This window comes from Lepisosteus platostomus, chromosome 5 (genome assembly GCF_059453375.1).
Source record: "Lepisosteus platostomus isolate fLepPlt1 chromosome 5, fLepPlt1.hap1, whole genome shotgun sequence".
Classification (NCBI taxonomy): domain Eukaryota; kingdom Metazoa; phylum Chordata; class Actinopteri; order Semionotiformes; family Lepisosteidae; genus Lepisosteus; species Lepisosteus platostomus.
Genome location: NC_142615.1, coordinates 39,374,269 through 39,389,265, shown reverse-complemented (window position 1 = coordinate 39,389,265; position 14,997 = coordinate 39,374,269). Strand labels below are relative to the sequence as shown.

Genomic DNA, 14,997 nt, shown 5'->3' with positions numbered 1-14,997 from the left:
GTGTGGGTTTCCTCAAGATGTGCGTGTGCGTGTGTGTGTGTGTGTGTGTGTCCTGTGATGGACAGTTGTCCTGTCCAGGGTGTGTGTGTGTGTGACTGTCCTGTGATGAACTGGTGTCCTGTCCAGGGTGTGTGAGTGTGTGTCTGTCCTGTGATGGACTGCTGTCCTGTCCAGTGTGTACCCTGCCTTGTGCCTGTTGCTTGCTGGGACAGACTCCAGCTCCCCCAGTCTGAGACCCTGGACTGGAGAGAGCAGTGGGGAGACGGGTGGATAGAAAATAATAATCACAAGGAGGTATCAACTCCTAGACGTGACATATATAGAAGAGGTGCTACATATTCTTATAAAGTGGATGGACGAGGGGACAGACGAGAGGACAGACAAGTGGACGGATGAGTGGAAAGACGAGTGGACGGACGAGGGGACGAGGGGACAAGTGGACGGACAAGTGGACTAGGGGACAGATGAGTGGATGGACAAGTGGACGGATGAGTGGACAGACGAGGGGACAGACAAGTGTAGAGTCGAGGGGACGGAAGAGGGGACGGACGAGAGGATAGACAAGTTGACGAGTGGACAGACAAGTGGATGGACGAGGGGACAGACGAGGGGACAAGTGGACAGGTGAGGGGACAGGCGAGAGGATAGGCGAGGGGACAGGCGAGGGGATAGGCGAGGGGACGAGGGAACGAGGGGTCTGTCCCCTCGTCCACTTGTCTGTCCCCTCGTCCGTCCACTCATCCGTCCACTCGTCCCCTCGTCCGTCAACTTGTCTGTCCTCTCTTCTTTCCCCTCATCTGTCCCCTCGTCCGTCCATTTGTCCCCTCGTCCAGTTGTCTGTCCCCTCGTCCGTCCACTTGTCCCCTCATCCATTTGTCTGTCCCCTCGTCTGTCCACTTGTCCACTTGTCCCCTCGTCTGTCCACTCGTCTGTCCACTTGTCCACTTGTCCCCTCGTCTGTCTCTGCTCCAGAAGCGCTGGTACGTCTTTTTAAAGTCCCTGAGCTGCGTGTCGGTGGAGACAGATGATCAGGACAAGCCGATGGAGGCGGCGGAGACCGTGGGTCAGGAGAGGAAGAGCGAGGGAGAGGAGGAGCAGGCTGCCGGGAAGGACAAGAAGAGGAAGAGGAGGTGCAGGTGAGCAGACAGGGGGGCGCCGCCCGGTCGTGTCTGTGATTCAAGGAGGAGTCTCCTCTTGCTGTTTGATGTCATGGTGACGTCTGTGTCTGTGTCCCTCACGCCTGCAATAACAATGTTCTTTCCAGGTTCCTTTCCTGGTTCTGTGCCAGCTAAGATCTGGACTGGATTGGACTGGACTGGACTGGACTGGACTGGACTGGAGCTGAGGGGCCCCAGACTGGACTGCACTGGAGCTGAGGGGCCCCAGACTGGAATGGACCGAAGCTGAGGGACCCCAGACTGTGCTGGACTGAAGCTGAGGGACCCCAGACCCCAGTCTGGACTGAAGCTGAGGGACCCCAGTCTGGACTGAAGCTGAGGGACCCCAGTCTGTGCTGGGCCGAAGCTGAGGGACACCAGACTGTGTTGGACCGAAGCTGAGGGACCCCAATCTGTGCTGGACCGAAGCTGAGGGACCCCAGACTGGACTGGACTGGAGCCTAGGGACCCCAGTCTGTGCTGGACTGAAGCTGAGGGACCCCAGGCTGGACTCCACTGGAGCTGAGGGACACCAGACTGGACTGGACTGGAGCTGAGGGGCCCCAGACTGGACTGGACCGAAGCTGAGGGACACCAGACTGTGCTGGACTGAAGCTGAGGGACCCGACTGGACTGGACCAAAACTGAGGGACCCAGACTGTGCTGGACCGAAGCTGAGGGACCCCAGTCTGTGCTGGACCGAAGCTGAGGGACCCCAGACTGTGCTGGACCGAAGCTGAGGGACCCCAGTCTGGACTGCACTGGAGCTGAGGGACACCAGACTGGACTGGACTGGAGCTGAGGGACACCAGACTGGACTGGACTGAAGCTGAGGGACCCCAGACTGGACTGGAGCTGAGGGGCCCCAGACTGGACTGGACTGGAGCTGAGGGACCCGAGACTGGACTGGACTGAAGCTGAGGGGCCTCAGACTGGTCTGGACTGAAGCTGAGGGACCCCAGACTGGACTGGAGCTGAGGGGCCCCAGACTGGACTGGACTGAAGCTGAGGGACCCCAGACTGGACTGTGGAAAACTTTCACATTATCTCCACCTGAGTCCTCAGATCGTCTGCATGACCTTGTATTATTAAGTATTATTTTAAGGTCCTGTGATGATTGTAAGATGGGGGGGGGAGGGGGGGTCACTAAATAAACCCTTGACATTAATCTGTATTGTAATTTTTGTTCTTTTGTTAAGCATCAATAAAAAAATTAAAAAAAAATCTGTTTAGCTTTTGGTTCCCCCCCCCACCGAAACGAACGAACAGAGTCTGTCCTTCTCTTTCATCCCGGAGAGTTTGTGGTTGACGGATTGAGGCCGAGAGCCCTCGTTGTCGGCGTGCCACCAGTTGGCGGGGATATAGCAGGGGGGGCATCGTGTCCAATACTCCTTGAAACGAGACAGATTTCAAGCCACCTCCGTCTGAAGAGAAGGAAGTCGACCACGAAGTCCAGGGTGTCCTAGGAAGATCTTTAGCCCTCGTTTGCCCAGCAGCCATCTCACCCTGCAGCTCCCAGCTGGCAGCCCCCTCCCCACTGGAGCCCAGCAGGTGGGAGCCCAGCCAGTACCTGGAGGGGAGACTCCTGGGAAAAACTGAGGTTGCTGCTGTGAGAGGTGTTAGTAGGGCCAGCAGGGGGCGCTCACCCTGCAGTCTGTGTGGGTCCTGATGCCCCAGTATAGTGACGGGGACACTGGACTGTAAACAAGCGCTGTCCTTCGGATGAGACGTCAAACCGAGGTCCTGACTCTCTGTGCTCATTTACAATCCCGGGGTGTCTCTGGAGAAGAGAAGGGGTGTTACCCCAGTGTCCTGGCCTGATTCCCCCCCTGGTCTTTACCCATCATGGCCTCCTTATCACCCCCCCTCTCTGAACTGGCTCCATCCCTCTGCTCTCCTCCCCAATGAGAGCTGCTGTGTGCTGAGCGGACTGGAGCATCATCCAGGTGGGGGCTGCACACTGGGGTGGCTGGAGGGGATCCCCCTGACCTGGGAAGAGCTCTGAGTGGAGAGTCCAGACTTATTAATTATTATTATTATTCGTGCTGCACTGGGCTCCTGTCCTGGCAGTGAGAGGGGGACTCTGTGATCAGTACAGATACTTATGACTGTATAATAATACACGATAGAAATGGAACACAGGGTAGAGCTGTAGTCCCTTCAAAACGTTTTGAACTGCCAGAAGAAGTTTTCACAACCCGGACTCGTGAAGGTACAGGTCTTCTCCCATCGTCCGGAGCAAGGTGTATCGTGTCCTGGTGATTTCTCCCGTTTCGAATGGAGTTTAATGTCGCGTTTCTACTTTATTAGAGAGAGGCACTGAACTTTGGGGAACGTGACATCCACCCAGTAATACTAGTGGGTTGATAAATATAAATGTTTTTTTTCCCCCCATATTATACCTCGCGAAATATAATATGTGTGCGTGTCCTGTAATGGACTGGTGTCCTGTCCAGGGTGTGTGAGTGTGTGTGTCTGTGTGTCCTGTGATGGACAGATGGTACCCAGCCTGGACACCCATGAGACACTGGCTGTGATGGACTGGTATCCTGTGAAGGACTGGTGTCCTGTCCAGGGTGTGTGTGTTTCCTGTGATGGACTGGTGTCCTGTCCAGGGTGTGTGTGTTTCCTGTGAAGGACTGGTGTCCTGTCCAGGGTGTGTGTGTGTCCTGTGATGGACTGGTATCCTGTGATGGACTGGTGTCCTGTCTAGGGTGTGTATGTGTCCTGTGATGGACTGGTGGATCACAATATTAATTCTCCTCCTTGATTCCCTCCTTCATCGCCAGAGTGAAAGCGGGACACGGCAGTAAAAGCTCAGCCCTGCGGGTGGTGGTCCTCTCGGCCACACGGGGGCGCTCTGGCTCCACGGGGGGGGGTTATGTTCAAGTCCCACTGGGAATCGCACCGACGCGGTGGAGTTCGTGAACGTCCCAGACACCAAGAAAACGAGAGAGAGATAAAAGGTCGTTTTCGGGGTTCAAGAAGCAACCCCGAGATTCAGGGAGTTTCCCCGCTGAGCTTACTCTGCCGAAAACACGCAGGTTTTATTTTTTTCCCGTGCCCCCCCTCACACAGGCCGTTTCTGTAGCGTGAAGTTGTGTTTTTTTGTGCGGCGGTCGGTGAGAGGCGAAATTTTATTTATTTTTTTCCCACGGTTTGAAACAGAAACAGCCGGGTGGTGTTGTAGAGAGGTCGACGTGCCTGGTTTTCCTCGTCTGCGAAGCCCGTTTTTTTTTTTTTTTGGGGGGGGGGGGGGTCGTGAGGTCCCACGCAGCGCTCGGAAAAGAAAATGGCGTTTCTTTTCCCGGCAGGACGGGGGGGGAACCCGTGTTTTTTGGACATGGCGTGGCCCGAAATTTACGCCCTTGGGCGCTAGAGGGGGGTGGATGTTGGTCTTTCTTTGATTTTGGGGTCGGGGGGGGGGTGCTAATTTCACTGAACCAAACCCCACGGAAACCCGTGTTGGACGTGGGGGTGCTGAATGCGCCCTCGACGTGATTTTGTCTTTAAATTCAAGTGCAGCTTTTGTAACCCTTGGGCCGGAAACACCTGGACCCGTTTCCTCTGCCTGTCCGAGGTGGCGACTACCGGGGTCGTACAGGGACACCCGGCTGGCCGCTGAGAGTCGGAAAAATAAAATGTCCACCCAAAAAAAAAACAACAACCGTGAAAAATGTCGGCCATTTTTGTTTCGCGGCCGAGCCGTGAGCGCGTGGGGGGCGACGTCACGGAGGCGTCACAATGAGCCGCCTGACGTCACAGAGCGGCGGATTCTAGCGGGGGGTGGCGCCAGAGCCCCATGAGCTCAGAGGAGTGAAGAGAGAAGAGGAGGAAAGCGCTATATAGTCCTTTCTAAACACGTGTTTCTTCCAATAAAGTTACTTCGACTTCAATCATTAGTTTCAGCTTCAGAATCGCTCTTCAGTATCCCCGTGAAATCGGTAAGTCAGTCAAAAGTGCCGCTGGCGAGAAATAACAAAATAAGTGGAGAAATAAGTTGTTTTTTTACCGTTACTCAACTCTTATGGGTGTGATCGTGCTGTAAAAAGATATTGAGAGGAGGTGCACCTCTACATAGAGAGTGGCGGGGGTGTGGAACAAGCTGCCCAGCCCTGTGGTTGAAGCCGATACCCTGGCTTCTCTCCAGACACAGCTGGGTGAGCTCCTCCAGTCAGGACAGGAGGCTCTTCTGTACACAGAGGGGGGCGGGGGTGGGGAACAAACCGCCCAGCTGTGTGGCTCCGCCCCCTCCCCTCCCCACTGTGACTCTGCTTGTCTCGGCAGGACGATGCACCGACAGAGATGCCGCATGGCCGTGCGCGGTCGCAGCAGGACCCGGGCCCGGCGAGGCGTCGTAAGTCCACCCCTCCCGCCCGCCGTCCAGCGTCCAGCATCCAGCCCTCCTCCGACTGACCTCTCCGCCCCCAGCAGCACTCGCTGTATTATAATAATAATAATAAACTTCACTGATAGAGCACCTTTCACACACATAGCAGCACAAAGCGCTTGACAGACCAGGTCTCACGGTAACACCTCCAGACGAGGAGAGACACTTCCAGTGGTGATCTTGACTGAGGACACGCCCTCGGCTCAAGAGACAGGGTCACGTGTACAGTATGGCCTTCTGAGAGCACAGATTGCCTCTGGATGACCCAGACTCCTCCTGGACACACTGTACACACTCACCTGTCCAGACTCTCACTGGACACACTGTAGAGACTCACCTGTCCAGACTCTTACTGGACACACTGTACACACTCACCTGTCCAGACTCTTACTGGACACACTGGTCAGACTCACCTGTCCAGACTCTCACTGGACACATTGTAGAGACTCACCTGTCCAGACTCTTACTGGACACACTGGTCAGACTCACCTGTCCAGACTCTCACTGGACACACTGTACACACTCACCTGTCCACACTCTCACTGGACACACTGTAGAGACTCACCTGTCCACACTCTCACTGGACACACTGTAGAGACTGCCCAAGGCCCCTAGTCTCGACACGACTGGGCTGGGCTATTTGGTCAGAGCTGTCTCGGAGATGGGCTGTTTGGCGTCTTCACAGGTCACACCGGTCAGGCCGAACCCGGACTGGCAGCGGGAGAGGTCCCGGCCCAAGTCCCGGTGCTTTTCCGTAAGTCTGACCCGGTCGCCTTCCGCGAGACTGGACCGGCCGCCCTGTGGTGGGCCCGGTGCCCCACATCTACCCTACAGCTCCCCCACTGACCCCTAAACTCCCGATACCCTACAGCTCCCCCCACTGACCCCTAAACTCCCGATACCCTACAGCTCCCCCCACTGACCCCTAAACTCCTGATACCCTACAGCTCCCCCACTGACCCTTAAACTCCCGATACCCTACAGCTCCCCCCACTGACCCCTAAACTCCCGATACCCTACAGCTCCCCACTCTGACCCCTAAACTCCCAATACCCTACAGCTCCTCACACTGACCCCTAAACTCCCGATACCCTACAGCTCCACACTCTGACCCCTAAACTCCCGATACCCTACAGCTCCCCTCACTGACCCCTAAACTCCCGATACCCTACAGCTCCACACTCTGACCCCTAAACTCCCGATACCCTACAGCTCCCCACTCTGGCCCCTAAACTCCCGATACCCTACAGCTCCCCACTCTGGCCCCTAAACTACCGATACCCTACAGCTCCCCACTCTGACCCCCACAGTCCTGATGGCCGAGAGGTCTCTGCTTGCTGTAGTGATTGAGTGAGCTCTGTGGACCTAACCTCTGTCTTGTGTCCTCGTTTCCAGCATCTCCTAGTGGTCCGTCATTTCACCAGAGCTGAAGGTGAGATCTGGGGAGGAGACAGAGCACCCCCTAACACCCGTGAGCTAGGTTACAGGGTAAGACAGCTTCTTACTGTTGGACACACCTGTCCACACTCTTTCTGGACACACTGGACACACTCGCCTGTCCGGACTCTTACTGGACACACTGTACACACCCACCTGTCCAGACTCTTACTGGACACACTGTACACAACCACCTGTCCAGACTCTCACTGGACACACTGTCCACACTCACCTGTCTGGGCTCTTATTGGACACACTGTACACACCCACCTGTCCAGACTCTCACTGGACACACTGTCCACACTCACCTGTCTGGGCTCTTATTGGACACACTGTCCACACTCACCTGTCCAGACTCTCACTGGACACACTGTACACACTCACCTGTCCACACTCTCACTGGACACACTGGACACACTCACCTGTCCAGACTCTTACTGGACACACTGTACACACTCACCTGTCCAGACTCTTACTGGACACACTGTACACACTCACCTGTCCAGGCGTAGTCTCTGCTCCTCATCCCCCCTGCGTTGTGTCTCCCCCTCTCCCCGCTGGACAGAATCCCGTGGTGTCTTCGTGTTTCCCCGAGCTCGTCCAGAAGCTGGAGAGGGCGGCCGAGCTGCAGCTGGAGCTCCCGGGGTCGCCCGGCTCGTCCCGCTCGGGCTCGCCCAGCTCGTTCGGCTCGGTGCCCCCCCCCCCTCGCCCAAGAGCCCCCTCCGCTCCCCGCCCCCGGCCCCCCCCTCCGGCCCCCTCAGGCCCCTGCCCGCCCCGCCCCGACGCCCCCCCTTCATCCCCACCATGCCCCGCGAGCCCCCCCTGCTGCCCGGGGCGGTGCCCCTGCCCCTGCCCCCGCCCGTCCTGCCCCCCATCGCCCGCCCGGCCCCGCCAGGCCCCGCCTGGGGCTCCCCAGTGCGGAGGGCAAGGAGAGAGGCTGAGATGACTGACGAGGCAAGTGGGGCAGAGTCTGTCCGTCTGTCTGTCCATCTGTCCTTCTGTCCGTCTATCCTTCAGTCCATCTGTCCCTCTGTCCATCTGTCCCTCTGTCCTTCTGTTCTTTTCTCTGTCCATCTGTCCATCTGTCTTTCTGTCCTTTTCTCTGCCTTTCTGTCCATCAGTCCATCTGTCCTTTTCTCTGTCTTTTTGTCCGTCTGTACTTCTCTCTTTCTGTCTTTCTGTCCTTCTGTCTGAGTCTCTCCATGTCTCCCTGCTCTCTGTCTGTCCTGCGTTGTCCCAGCTGGGCCTGTCTCCCTGTGTCTCTCCGTGTGTCTCCCTGCTCTCTGTCTGTCCTGCGTTGTCCCAGCTGGGCCTGTCTCCCTGTGTCTCTCCGTGTGTCTCCCTGCTCTCTGTCTGTCCTGCGTTGTCCCAGCTGGGTCTCTCTCCCTGTGTCTCTCCGTGTGTCTCCCTGTCTGTCTCTCTGTCTGTCCTGCGTTGTCCCAGCTGGGCCTGTCTCCTCTGCTCTTTGCCTTCAGCTCTGTTCGCCGATGTCCCGCCAGCCCGTCACTCTCTCAGCCTGTCTCTTGACTTGCAGGAGAAAGAGGAGGTGGAGACAGCTCTTCCGGCAGGAGAGAGTAAGGAGGTCAGTGCTGGTCCCACCCTGCCCCCTGTCCTGTCTGTGGTGGAGTTTTGCCGTCTGTCCCTGGGTCTCAGTGTCTCTCTCTCTTTCAGCCCTGTCTGTCAGTGTCTCTCTCGGCCTGCTGTCTGCCTGTCCCTGCCTCTCTGTCTCTCTCTCTTTCAGCCCTGTCTGTCAGTGTCTCTCTCCTCCTCCTCTCTGTCCTCAGTGTGTCTCTCTCCTCCTCTCTGTCCTGTGGTGTCCAGGCGGTGTGTCTCTCTCCTCCTCCTCCTGTCTGTCATGTGGTGTCCAGTGGGTCAGTATTAGTGGGCTACACCCAGGCTCACTCACTGCGAGTGTGATCTCAGCCGAGTCTCTGTGCTCTTGGGACACTTGACTCACCTGTCTCTCTCTTTCTCTCCCTGTGCTGTCCCTCTCCTGCCCCCTCTCTCCCTCCACGGACTCCAGCTGGAGGAGGTCCAATCACCACCTCCTGTGAGACAGAAGAAAAAGAAGGTGGGTAATGCTCTGATCCTCTCTTTACTCCTGTCCAGTGTCAAGTCAGTGTCCAGTCAGTGTGTCTGTATGAACCCCTCTCTCTCTCAGTGCAGTGTTCATGTACTGGAGTGTCCAGTCAGTGTGTCTGTATGAACCCCTCTCTCTCTCAGTGCAGTGTTCATGTCCTGGAGTGTCCAGTCATGTGTCTGTATGAACCCCTCTCTCTCTCTCAGTGCAGTGTTCATGTCCTGGAGTGTCCAGTCAGTGTGTCTGTATGAACCCCTCTCTCTCTCAGTGCAGTGTTCATGTCCTGGAGTGTCCAGTCAGTGTGTCTGTATGAACCCCTCTCTCTCTCAGTGCAGTGTTCATGTCCTGGAGTGTCTAGTCAGTGTGTCTGTATCAACCCCTCTCTCTCTCAGTGCAGTGTTCATGTACTGGAGTGTCCAGTCAGTGTGTCTGTATGAACCCCTCTCTCTCTCAGTGCAGTGTTCATGTCCTGGAGTGTCTAGTCAGTGTGTCTGTATCAACCCCTCTCTCTCTCAGTGCAGTGTTCATGTACTGGAGTGTCCAGTCCGACTCTTAACGTGACTCTCCTGTCTCTGCTTCAGAAGCGCCGATGCGTCTTTTTAAAGTCCCTGAGCTGCGTGTCAGTGGAGACAGAAGATCAGGACGAGCCGATGGAGGCGGCGGAGACCGTAGCTCAGGAGAGGAAGAGCGAGGGAGAGGAGGAGCAGGCTGCCGGGAAGGACAAGAAGAGGAAGAGGAGGTGCAGGTGAGCAGACAGGGGGGCGCTGCCCGGTCGTGTCTGTGATTCAAGGAGGAGTCTCCTCTTGCTGTTTGATGTCATGGTGACGTCTGTGTCTGTGTCCCTCACACCTGCAATAACAATATCTTTCCAGGTTCCTTTCCTGGTTCTGTGCCTGCTAAGATCTGGACTGGACTGGACTGGACTGAATTGGACTGGACCGGAGCTGAGAGACACCAGACTGGACCGAAGCTGAGGGACCCCAGACTGTGCTGGACCGAAGCTGAGGGACCCCAGTCTATGCTGGACCGAAGCTGAGGGACCCCAGTCTGTGCTGGGCCGAAGCTGAGGGACCCAAGACTGTGCTGGTCTGAAGCTGAGGGACCCCAGACTGGACAGCACTGGAGCTGAGGGACACCAGACTGGACTGGACTGGAGCTGAGGGGCCCCAGACTGGACTAGACTGGAGCTGAGAGGCCCCAGACTGGACTGGACCAAAGCTGAGGGACCTCAGGCTGTGCTGTACCGAAGCTGAGGGACACCAGACTGTGCCGGACCGAAGCTTAGGGACCCCAGTCTGGACCGAAGCTGAGGGACCCCAGTCTGTGCTGGACCGAAGCTGAGGGACCTCAGACTGGACCGAAGCTGAGGGACCCCAGTCTGTGCTGGACCGAAGCTGAGGGACCCCAGACTGTGCTGGACCGATGCTGAAGGACCCCAGTCTGGACTGAAGCTGAGGGACCCCAGACTGCACTGGACTGAAGCTGAGGGGCCCCAGACTGTACTGAAGCTGGGGGGCCCCAGACTGGTCTGAACTGAAGCTGAGGGGCCCCAGACTGGACTGATGACCAATAATTTTTTTTTTTAAAAAATCTGTTTAGCTTTTGTTTTTTTCCCTCCCCCCCCCCCAAGGTTGGTGCTGGGAGAGGTGTGAGTGGGGCCAGCAGGGGGCGCTCTCACCCTGCAGTCTGTGTGGGTCCTGATACCCCAGTATAGTGACGGGGGACACTGGACTGTAAACAGGCGCCGTCCTTCGGATGAGACGTAAAACCGAGGTCCTGACTCTCTGTGCTCGTTAACAATCCTGGGGTGTTTCTGGAGAAGAGTAGGGGTGTTACCCCAGTGTCCTGGCCTGATTCCCCCCCTGGTCTTGACCCATCATGGCCTCCTTATCACCCCCCTCTCTGAACTGGCTCCATCCCTCTGCTCTCCTCCCCACTGAGAGCTGCTGTGTGCTGAGCGGACTGGAGCATCATCCAGGTAGGGGCTGCACACTGGGGGGGCTGGAGGGGATCCCCCTGACCTGGGAGGAGCTCTGAGTGGAGAGTCCAGACTTATTAATTATTATTATTATTCGTGCTGCACTGGTCTTCAGTCCTGGCAGTGAGAGGGGGACTCTGTGATCAGTACAGATACTTATGACTGTCTAATAATACACGATACAAATGGAAAACAGGGTAGCGCTGTAGTCCCTTCGAAACGTTTTGAACTGCCAGAACAAGCTTTCACAACCCGGACTCGTGAAGGTACAGGTCTTCTCCCTTTGTCCGGAGTAAGGTGAGAGGTCACCCCCTCGGGGCGCAGTATCCCCGATGCACCCCCCCACCACCACCCAAAACGACACACACTTCTGTGACGATTGGGAGACCCCGGTTCGACCAGCCCATGCGGTGGAGGAAACGACCCGCTGGAGAGAATACGAAGACTCCACACAGAAGGGTCACCTCGGCATTTATTCCAACAGCAAAACAACACCAGAGAGAAACGGTCTCCGAAAGATAAGCGCACACCGGGAAAAACACGATGGGGTCATTACAAATGGGAATAGGAGTTCTTTTTTTTAATGTCGCGTTTCTACTTTATTAGAGAGAGGCACTGAACTTTGGGGAACGTGACATCCACCCAGTATTACTAGTAGGTTGATAAATATAAATGTTCTTTTTCCCCCCGTATGATACCTCGCGAAATATAACGATGGCCAACTCCTTAAGTCGAAATTTAAACCTTTCTCACGCTACAAGACAGTCCGTCAACATCGCCGCGGCCCGAAGCGCGACCTTCGGTATGACGTTGGCCGAAGGGGGTAGGGTAAGTACGTCACAGCCGGGGGAAGCCCCTATCACGTGAGAGGGGTGCGGCGGGCGACGAGCCCCCGGGGGCGAAGAGAAGTTGATTTGCGTGGGGTGTGGAAACACTACACGACCGGGCAAGCGAGCCGTTTTTTTTTTGTTTTGTTTTTTCCAGAGCATCAGAACAACCGCAGAGATGACCATCGATCCACCTCCAGACGTTTCCTTTTTTGTCCTCTTTGGCCCCCAAAATAAAAAAAAAAACTGGGATCCATCGTGGCGTTGCCAAATTAAAACGTCAACCACTTTTCGGGCTTTCGTGCTGTCCATGATGAAACCGTCATGGTTGTGTAAGCATACGTTACGTCACAGACCGGCGGCGCTCGGACGTGAGGAGTGTCGTTACGTTTTTGAAACGGGCATGTCAGACAAGATCTCTGACAAGATCTCCGAAAAACCCAAACCTGTAAGATTCAATTTCAATTCAGTTTTTTTATATAGCGCCTTTCACAACAAGAATGCCCCAAGGCCCCGAACAAAGGAGTTGTTCCACACCCCCGCCACCCTCTGTGTACAGTAGAGCCCCCTGTACTGACTGGAGGAGCTCACCCAGCTGTGTCTGGAGAGAAGCCGGGGTATCGGCTTCAACCACAGGGCTGGGCGGCTTGTTCCCCACCCCCACCCCCACCCCCTTCTGTGTACAGAAGAGCCTCCTGTCCTGACTCCAGTAGGAAATGTCACCTGGAGGCAACACACCGGCTTCTTTTAACAGATCACCTCGGGAATCGGGAACAACGGAGCTGTGTGCGGACGTCTGTACGGAGGGGTTCAGCGCGGGGGGGCTCCGGGCTCGGGTCTGGACCCGGGGGGGGGGGGGACTGTCTGTGTGGAGTCTGCATGTTCTCCCTGTGTTCTTCGGGTCCAAAGACAGGCTTTTGGGCTAATTGGCTTCTGGGAAAACTGGCCCTGGTGTGTGTGTGTCCTGTGATGGAGTGCTGTCCTGTCCAGGGTGTGTGAGTGTGTGTGTCTGAGTGTCCTGTGAGGGACTGGTGTCCTATCCAGGTTGTGTGTGTGTGTCCTGTGAGGGACTGGTGTCCTGTCCAGGGTGTGTGAGTGTGTGTGTGTCCTGTGATGGACTGGTGTCCTATCTAGGGTGTGTGTATGTCCTGTGATGGACTGGTGTCCTGTCCAGGGTGTGTGAGTGAGTGTGTGTGTCTGTGTGTCCTGTGATGGACAGATGGTACCAAGCCTGGACACCCATGAGACACTGGCTTCCTCAGAAGACTCTCACGGAGGGCACACTGTCCCTAACCCGGGTCCAGAAGAAACTACCGTGATCTATAATTCCTGCGCCTCGGAAGGGTTTATGACGTCTATGTCCGGCGCCCGCGCCCGTGGACCGGCGGTTTGGCGTCGCGCTCCGCAGCTCGAGCTTCGGTGCGAGGCAGGGCGGGAGGGAGTCGATGTGGCCTCGGCGCCATCTTTGCTGGTGAGTCAATTGTGACCGTTGCGGTACAACAAACCATCAATCAAGCTTTTCCCACCCCGTCCAGTATTTCTGTCGCGGCCCACGTCCCTTACAATCGACAAACTATAAAAAAAACAGTAGCCCTTCGCAACATTACACGCCATTTTTTTTTTATTTTAAACGTCCGCTAGATACGCAGGTGGCTCGATACCTGTCTTATCCTCGCCGGCGTCTTTATACCGGCAAGTGAATTTTATTTGGGGTCCCTCAGAATTGTGACAGAAATGTCAGTGAACCACAATAAAAAACGAAACTTTTTTTTAAAGGCGGTGAATGGATTTTTTGAGTAACCGTGTAGCGACTAACGTAAGGAAAAAAAAGTTGTCTTTCCCTACGAAGACGTTTTGGTACAGGACTTTCTTTAAATATCAGTTGTGCATAGCGTTTTACAAAAAGTTGATGATGATCTTGGAGATAATTGCAAAGGAAAATTGAGATAACTACCAAAACATTACGTGTGAAACGACAGGACAGAACTTTGAACCCACAAAGAAACAAAGGTATGAAATATTGCCTCGTCATGGGGGGTTGATAATTGTAGTAAGTGTTCCTAATTTTCGTAAAGAAATGTATATTATGGGAGTCACACGTGAGATTTAGTGTATATACGTTTCATATTGTGCATATATACGGGGTTAAAAAGTGGAATGAGTATGATTATAAACTCGTGTGTCCTATAATCAGATAATTTTTGAACAAGCTTTGATTAGACAGGTGAAAAACAACATCAGATCCTTTTTTTTAATATATTCTCACGTCTGAATATCAGCTTCTCCCCTCTGGCCAACATTTCAGGGCTCCCAGGTGTAGATCCCAAATTGAAACAAATATTAATTTGTTACCCAGTTAAACAGTTAATAGAAGTGAGTGACCAGGGTAAATTAAGGTGGGTCAGTGTAAACTGTTTATTCTGGACCAGACTTCGTCATGTGTGATATGTCATGACTTCTTATATTAAGTTTTATCTTTATATTTAGTTCTACATGTGTAATAGATGCGATGTGTGTCCATAAAAAGGTTTCTCCAGGGGAAAATCAAGTTGGTTTTAAAACCGTGTTTCCTTTTTAGGGTACGTTTGCATTCCAAGTGTGGGGTTTTTGCCTTTTTATCATATTTTGGATGTGAATCCGTGGTATTTTTGCTGAGACAAGTTGCCTTTCTTATACGCGGAGGGATCTGCTCGTGAGATGTCCGCTTGGTCCATTTCTGAGCTCAGTATAAGGTGTAGAAAGCATGACTGTCATCATAACCCGCATCTCACCCAGGTGTGGAATAATGTTGTGACTATTGCTTCAGCAATAACATGCTGATTGCATGTTTCTAGATGGGTATAACAGAGATCTCAACTACTGAGGGGCCTTATTAATAAAGTCTCCACAGCCGAAGCGCTGTGTCTCTTTTCAGCTGGCGATAAACCTTTCCTCGATCCTTTGCGGACTTGTAAAACTGTTCCTGATCAGAATAAAAAACGCTCACGCTAATACACAAGCACCCGTGTCTCGCCAAAGCTGACAAATAAACAGACGGACAAGCCGCACTGCACGTGTGAACAGGGGAATGAGCGAGCGAGCGGGGATAGGGCGTCTCCTGCGCTTAAAAGCTTACAGCACCTGGTATT

At 54.5% G+C, this 14,997-nt stretch overlaps 1 non-coding gene across 1 annotated transcript in view; it reads right to left on the bottom strand.

Moving 5' to 3' along the window:
- Positions 1-14,977: 14,977 nt before the first annotated feature.
- Positions 14,978-14,997, bottom strand: part of LOC148666377 (5S ribosomal RNA) — a 119-nt gene continuing 99 nt past the window's right edge. Inside the window, exon 1 of the ribosomal RNA XR_015937180.1 lies at positions 14,978-14,997. This exon is cut by the window's right edge and continues 99 nt beyond it. This is a non-coding gene — a ribosomal RNA (5S ribosomal RNA).